Source organism: Bison bison, unplaced genomic scaffold, assembly GCF_000754665.1.
Source record: "Bison bison bison isolate TAMUID 2011002044 unplaced genomic scaffold, Bison_UMD1.0 scf7180017864375, whole genome shotgun sequence".
NCBI lineage: Eukaryota > Metazoa > Chordata > Mammalia > Artiodactyla > Bovidae > Bison > Bison bison.
The window spans coordinates 4,635,694-4,641,215 of record NW_011494947.1 but is presented as its reverse complement, the minus strand read 5'-3'; the positions used below and the strand labels follow the sequence as shown (position 1 = coordinate 4,641,215).

The following is a 5,522-nucleotide window of genomic DNA, read 5'->3' as shown; positions in this document are numbered from 1 at the left end:
GAGACACCTTTGCCCCAATCCTGCCCAGCCCCATGGCCCAGCCCCTCAGCCAGTGCCCTCCCTGACCGGCAGATGCCAGGAAAATCTGTGCCCAGGAAGGGCGGGCTGGCACCTGAAGGCCTGCCTGACCGGCCCTCCTCAGCAGCAGGAACTGGGTAGGGAAATCACCTTGTGCCAGAGACAGCGGCTCCAGCAGTGCCGCCCGCCTCCAGGGCCTAGGGGACCCCAAGACAGACGCTCTGCCCCACAGGTGAGTGTTCCTCCCGCCCCCAAGCAGGCAGGGAGGGAGTGGGAGGCTGTCCTCGTTGGGGCTCCCAGGAGCCCCACGCATCCCCAGAAATCGCGCCAGTTTCTGTCGGGCTGTCTCGCCCTCTGTCTGCAGTGCGCGTGGCGCTGGTGGTTTGGTGAGAGGAGCCACAGGGTGATTAGAGGAGCTGGAGCTGAAGTTTGCAGATGAAGGGAGGCAGAAGGGGCTGGACTCTGGCAAGCAGGACTCTTGGATTCCAAGCCAACTTTTTGATTAGACCTGTGGAATCACAGAGGCTCCTGGGATGGTCTCCTCTAAACACTCTGGATCCTAAATGACCTTTGGGATGAGCTCAGAGAGGGGTAGCAACTCATCCTGGTGGTGGGGTTGGAACTCAAGCCCACCAGGCCCCCTGAGGACGCCAGGGGCCGTACCGTTTGTGCTGCGGATGCCGGCCATGCACAGGTCCCTGGCCGTCCCCCTCCACATACGGTTTGGTCCCTCTGGATTTTTCAGGGACAGCAGTGGGAGGGCAGACTGCAGACAGCACCTCCCAGGGCACCCTTAGCTTTCTGTCCTCTCTCCAGGCACCGTGCCCAGGCCCAAGAGCCCCTGCCCAGGCATCAGAGAAGTCAGTCTCTTCTGATGGCCCCTCGGAAGCCATGATTGGCCTCGGCTTTTCAGAGCCCAGAATACAGGGCCTCCGTAGAGCTCAGGGTGTAACCACAGTGCCTCATGCTGTAATCAAAGCCTAACCACTCCCTGGAAAGCGAGGCCAACAGCTGCCTGCCTGCCACAGGGTCCCCAAAGTGCCCACCTTGAGGTGTCCTGCCCTGTGTAGCAGACAGCCCTCACTGAGTCAGGTGCCATTCCAAGGCCTTGCGTGTACTTTGCTGAATGGTCTCCTAGAAGGTGGATGCAATTTTGCAGACTGGAAAACCAAGGCGCAGAAAGTGGAAGTCACTTGTCTGTGCACACACTGCTAGGAGCTGGGATTCGAACTCACAGGCTGGCTCCAGCATCCTAAGCCTTTAAATGTCCCCCTATCCTGCCTCTAATTACTAGGAGGTCTCCACTAGAGGTCATTGTGTCCAATCCCCTGCATCTGGGTGTTTGGCCAAGCCAACCTATGCTCACAGACAAGAATCAATCTAGTTTTTAAAGGCACCTGCTCCAAGGGTGGAATTCCCCCTGGGGGTAATCAGACATTTATTTATTCATAGCCTTCTGGCTGGGAGGAGAGGCCCTCCCATCCAGGACTCAGCAGGGTCCAGCTGCCTCTCGTTGTCCTTCTCTCCTTCCCTCCACAGTAGAATCTATAATCAGAGGGGAACCAGCCTTGCCTTGTATCTCGGCTCCGTAACCTCCAAGCTGTGTGGCCTGGGACAAACAACTCAGCTTCTCTGAGCCTCAGTTATCAACTGCAAACTAGGGTTAACGGTATACCCGCTTTGTGAGGTTGGTGAGGATTAAATGATCAAAGGGGATGAAAAACTCTTTCAGGAATCCTGACTATAGTTCATTACTAGAGAAGTTTCTCTGACCCTGTCGAACACCAGAAACCCCAAGGAAGAGGCTCTCCATTCTCTCTGAGTGTGCAACCTGCTCTGAGGGTTGTTTCTGCAACTGCCACTGGCTGTTGATAATTCTCCTCTTCCTCTGGGAGAGTAAGAGGCAGAGGATGCTGCTGCGTGGTCTCCATCATTTAAAAAAGAAAAAGAAGTGGTGGCTTAAGGTAGCAAGGGGTCAGTCAGTGATCTCGGTGCCTGACTTCTGTGAAGTGCCCAGAATGAAGTGAGAAATCCTTTTCATGATCATCATCAAAGAGACCTCCCCTGTCTGCAGGATTAGAACCTCTTACTTTGAGCCTTATAGTTTAGCCACCTGGTTACAGAGAGAGAAACTGAGGCCCAGAGAGGAGAGGTACTCTCAGGAAAGCTCTCAGGCTCCCTCATTCCCAGTTGGATCCTCCATCCCTTTTCCTTCACTCCTGAGTCCTGCTCTGGCTTTCTATGCCCAGGGTCAGGCCCTGCCCAGGCAGAGCCTTGGAGAGGAGTGAACAGAGGTTGGAGGAGTAGGCGCAGAGGCCCGGCGCGTTCTCAGACCAGGCTCTTTGTCTGCCGCTTTGTGATGGTAAGCGCTGCTCCTAAATCAGGTCTGTGACACTGTTATTGTTGCCCAGGGCGCAGAGAGTCTAAACTTTTCCCCTGAGGTCAAGAATGTGGCCGGTCCCCAAGCCGCCCGGAGCAGGGGCCTGGGTGGCTGGGGGTGGGGCTGGGGCCTCACCCTGAGCTGGGGCGAGATGTTGGGGGGAGGGGGTCACCGGGAACAAAACGCTTTGAAATGCCTCCTCTCCATCACTGCCAACATTGTCCGCTGCCCGCGGGGGGCCTGGCACCGCCTTGCCGGGGCTCCGGCCCCCAGCCCTGGCCAGGCCCGGCCCGGCATCTGAAAATGGACAGAAGGTTATTGTCCCTCCTCGCGGCCCTTTGTCTGTCCCAGTTCCAGATGTCTAGGCTGGGACCAGGGAGCTGACCCATGGTGGGCAGGGGGGAGGGGACAAAGGGGAAGAGCACGGGTCACTGCATCCTGAGGGGTCGTTCCCAGACCCTGGGATCCCACCCAGCCACGGCCCAGTCACCTTCTGGGCTGTCTCGGCCCTGGGATTGTCCCTGTTCCCTGGTCTCTCCTGCCCTTCCCGACAGGCCAGGTTCCGGCCTCAGGATGAGTTCAGAGCCGGGCACCTGGGGATTCCCACTGATCTACCCCCGTATCTATGCAATGGGGACAACGGTGCACCCTCTCAAAGCTTGCTGTTCCCCGGGTGGGTATGAGTATCACTGGACCAGGGTGCACGCATTCACAAGAAACGACAGAGCCCTCAAACATGGCAGCTCCGTGCTGGGCATGGGGGTGCACTATGGTGGGTGGACCATTCAGATCCTTCCAGATTGTGTTTATTTATTTATTTTTAATATTTATTTTTATTTATTTATTTGACTGTGTTGGGTTTTAGTTGCAGTATGTGAGAATCCCATAGTGGGCTGCTGTCTATGGGGTCGCACAGAGTCGGACACGACTGAAGAGACTTAGCAGCAGCAGCAGCAGCAGCAGCAGCATGTGGGATCTAGTTCCCTGACCAGGGATCGAACCTGGGTCCCCTGCATTGGGAGCATGGAGTCTTAGCCACTGGACCATCAGGGAAGTTCCCTATCTTATTTTTTTTTAGTATTTATTTATTGACTTTTAAAAAATTAATCTACTTTTGGCTGTGCTGGGTCTTCGTTGCTGTGCAGACTTTTGACTAGTTGCAGAAAGCAGGGGCTACTGTCTAGCTGTGGTGCGCGGACTTCCCATCGCAGTGGCTTTTCTTATTGTGGCGCTCGGGCTCCAGGGTGCACAGGCTCAGTAGTTGTGGTGCACGGGCTTTGTTGCTTGCTCTAAGGCATGTGGGGTCTTCCCGGATCAGAGATTGAACCCATGTCTCCTGTATTGGCAGGGCAGATCCTTTACCACTGAGCCACCAGGAAAGCCCTTATTTACTTGTTTATTTGGCTGCTCTGGGTCTTAGCTGCGGCATGTGGGATCTAGTCCTCTGCCCAGGGATCAAACCTGTGCCCCCTGCATTGAGACAGTGGAACCTTAGCCACTGAACCGCCAGGCAAGTCCCCGGGTTGTGGTTTATAGTCATAATAGGAAGGAGTAACATTTCCCACCCACTCTGTGTCTTTAAACCACTTTACCTGCTTTATCTCATCCTTTTCACAAAAAATCAACAGTAGATACTGTTCTTATTTTCCAGCTTTGGATACGGAGATTCTGAGAGGTAAACTCCCTTGCCCAAACCCAGGCTGCCGGGAAGCAGGAAAGCTGGGATCTCAGCCCAGGCTGACCGCTGCCACCGAGAGGAATGATCCGCTAATAATACTTGGAAGGTGCTGAGCACAGAGCCTGGCATGGCTCCCGACTCAGCCCATGGAGCCGGTGGTGGTGTGATTCCACCCGTCAGCTTCCCATTTCACAGATGGCACTACTGAGGTTTAGACCAGAGAAAGAAAGCCTGGGTGAGACGCTCAGGGAAGCTTAAACAGCAACCCACCAGGGCCAGCCAGAGAGGCAGTCAGCCTGGTTGGAGTTTCAAAGCCCGGTTCTGTGTGGGCTTGAGCTAGTAACTTGGCTTCGCCGTGCCCTGGTGTTCTCATCTATAAAATGAAGGTATTCCCTGCTTTATAGGGTTGTTGTGAAAATTCAGTTTGATGATGCATTTCGAGCACTTAGCACAATGCCTGGCACACACAGCACACGGTTAATGAGAGCTATTCCCCTTATTATTCTGAATGGGGTAACGTTTATCCTTTTGAACCCTCCTCTCACCTGGGGTCACCTGAGGACAAGACACTGTTGATGGGAGGGGCTGCGGGATGGGTTCCCAGTTGTTGAGTGGGGGTGGGGACAGTAATGCTTGGCCTGCTTAGGGGTCTCTAGAAGTGTGGCAGCAGGCTACTGCTGCAGGTTGCAGGTCGGAAGAAGGCCAGAGGGATCAGGCTGGGAGGGGCAGGGGCTGCCTGGGCCCAGAGGAGTTAACAGCTCCCAGGCCCTGGCCCAGCGGGGCTGCCACGCTGCAGTCCAGCCACAGCAACGCAGCAGGCAACGATCTTAGCAGAGGAGCCAGGGCGGCTTCATGATGGGCAAAACAGCTGGCTGCCCGGAGAAAACAGCTGGCTGGGCCCCAGCCTCCTGAAGACCGGGGCAGAGCCTCAGAGGACAGCTCCACATCTGGGCTCCTGGGAGACGAGGGCCTGGCCAAGAGCAAGAGGGTGGTCCTTTGGGGTGGGGTGGGTGTTGGGTGGGACCCTTGGAGATGAAGGGCAGATTCCCGGAGCGAAGGCTGGAGCTATTCTAGGTCTAAGCAGAGTGGTGACTCCAGCTGGGATTTGAGGGGGGTCTCAGTCTCCCCTCAAATAGGAAGGATGAGGGGCAGCAGAGCAGATGGGGGCAAGACTGCGCTCGGCCTTGGGTCATCTTGGAACCCAGCTTGGAACCGGAGGTGGGAGGGAGCCCGGTGGGGGCTCCGGGACCCCCACCTGCCGAGCGGCATCCCAGGACGAGGAGCCATGTGTGGGCCCCTCCTCCGGCTTGGAACCTGGGCTCCCTTGGCCACAAAGCAGGACAGGGGCCCAGAGAGCCCCCAACCCAGGAGACGTGAAGCTAGCAGCTGGTAAGAGCTCCGTCCGTGCACCCCCTCTGCCGTGGGCTTCCCCTCCCCATCTACTTG

The 5,522-nt window shown here is 56.3% G+C and overlaps 1 non-coding gene across 1 annotated transcript; it reads right to left on the bottom strand.

Annotated features, from left to right (window-relative positions):
• Positions 1-3,378: 3,378 nt before the first annotated feature.
• TRNAW-CCA lies at positions 3,379-3,451 on the bottom strand. Its single transcript has one exon. It is a non-coding gene; the product is annotated as a tRNA-Trp (tRNA).
• Between the last annotated feature and the right edge of the window lie 2,071 nt (positions 3,452-5,522).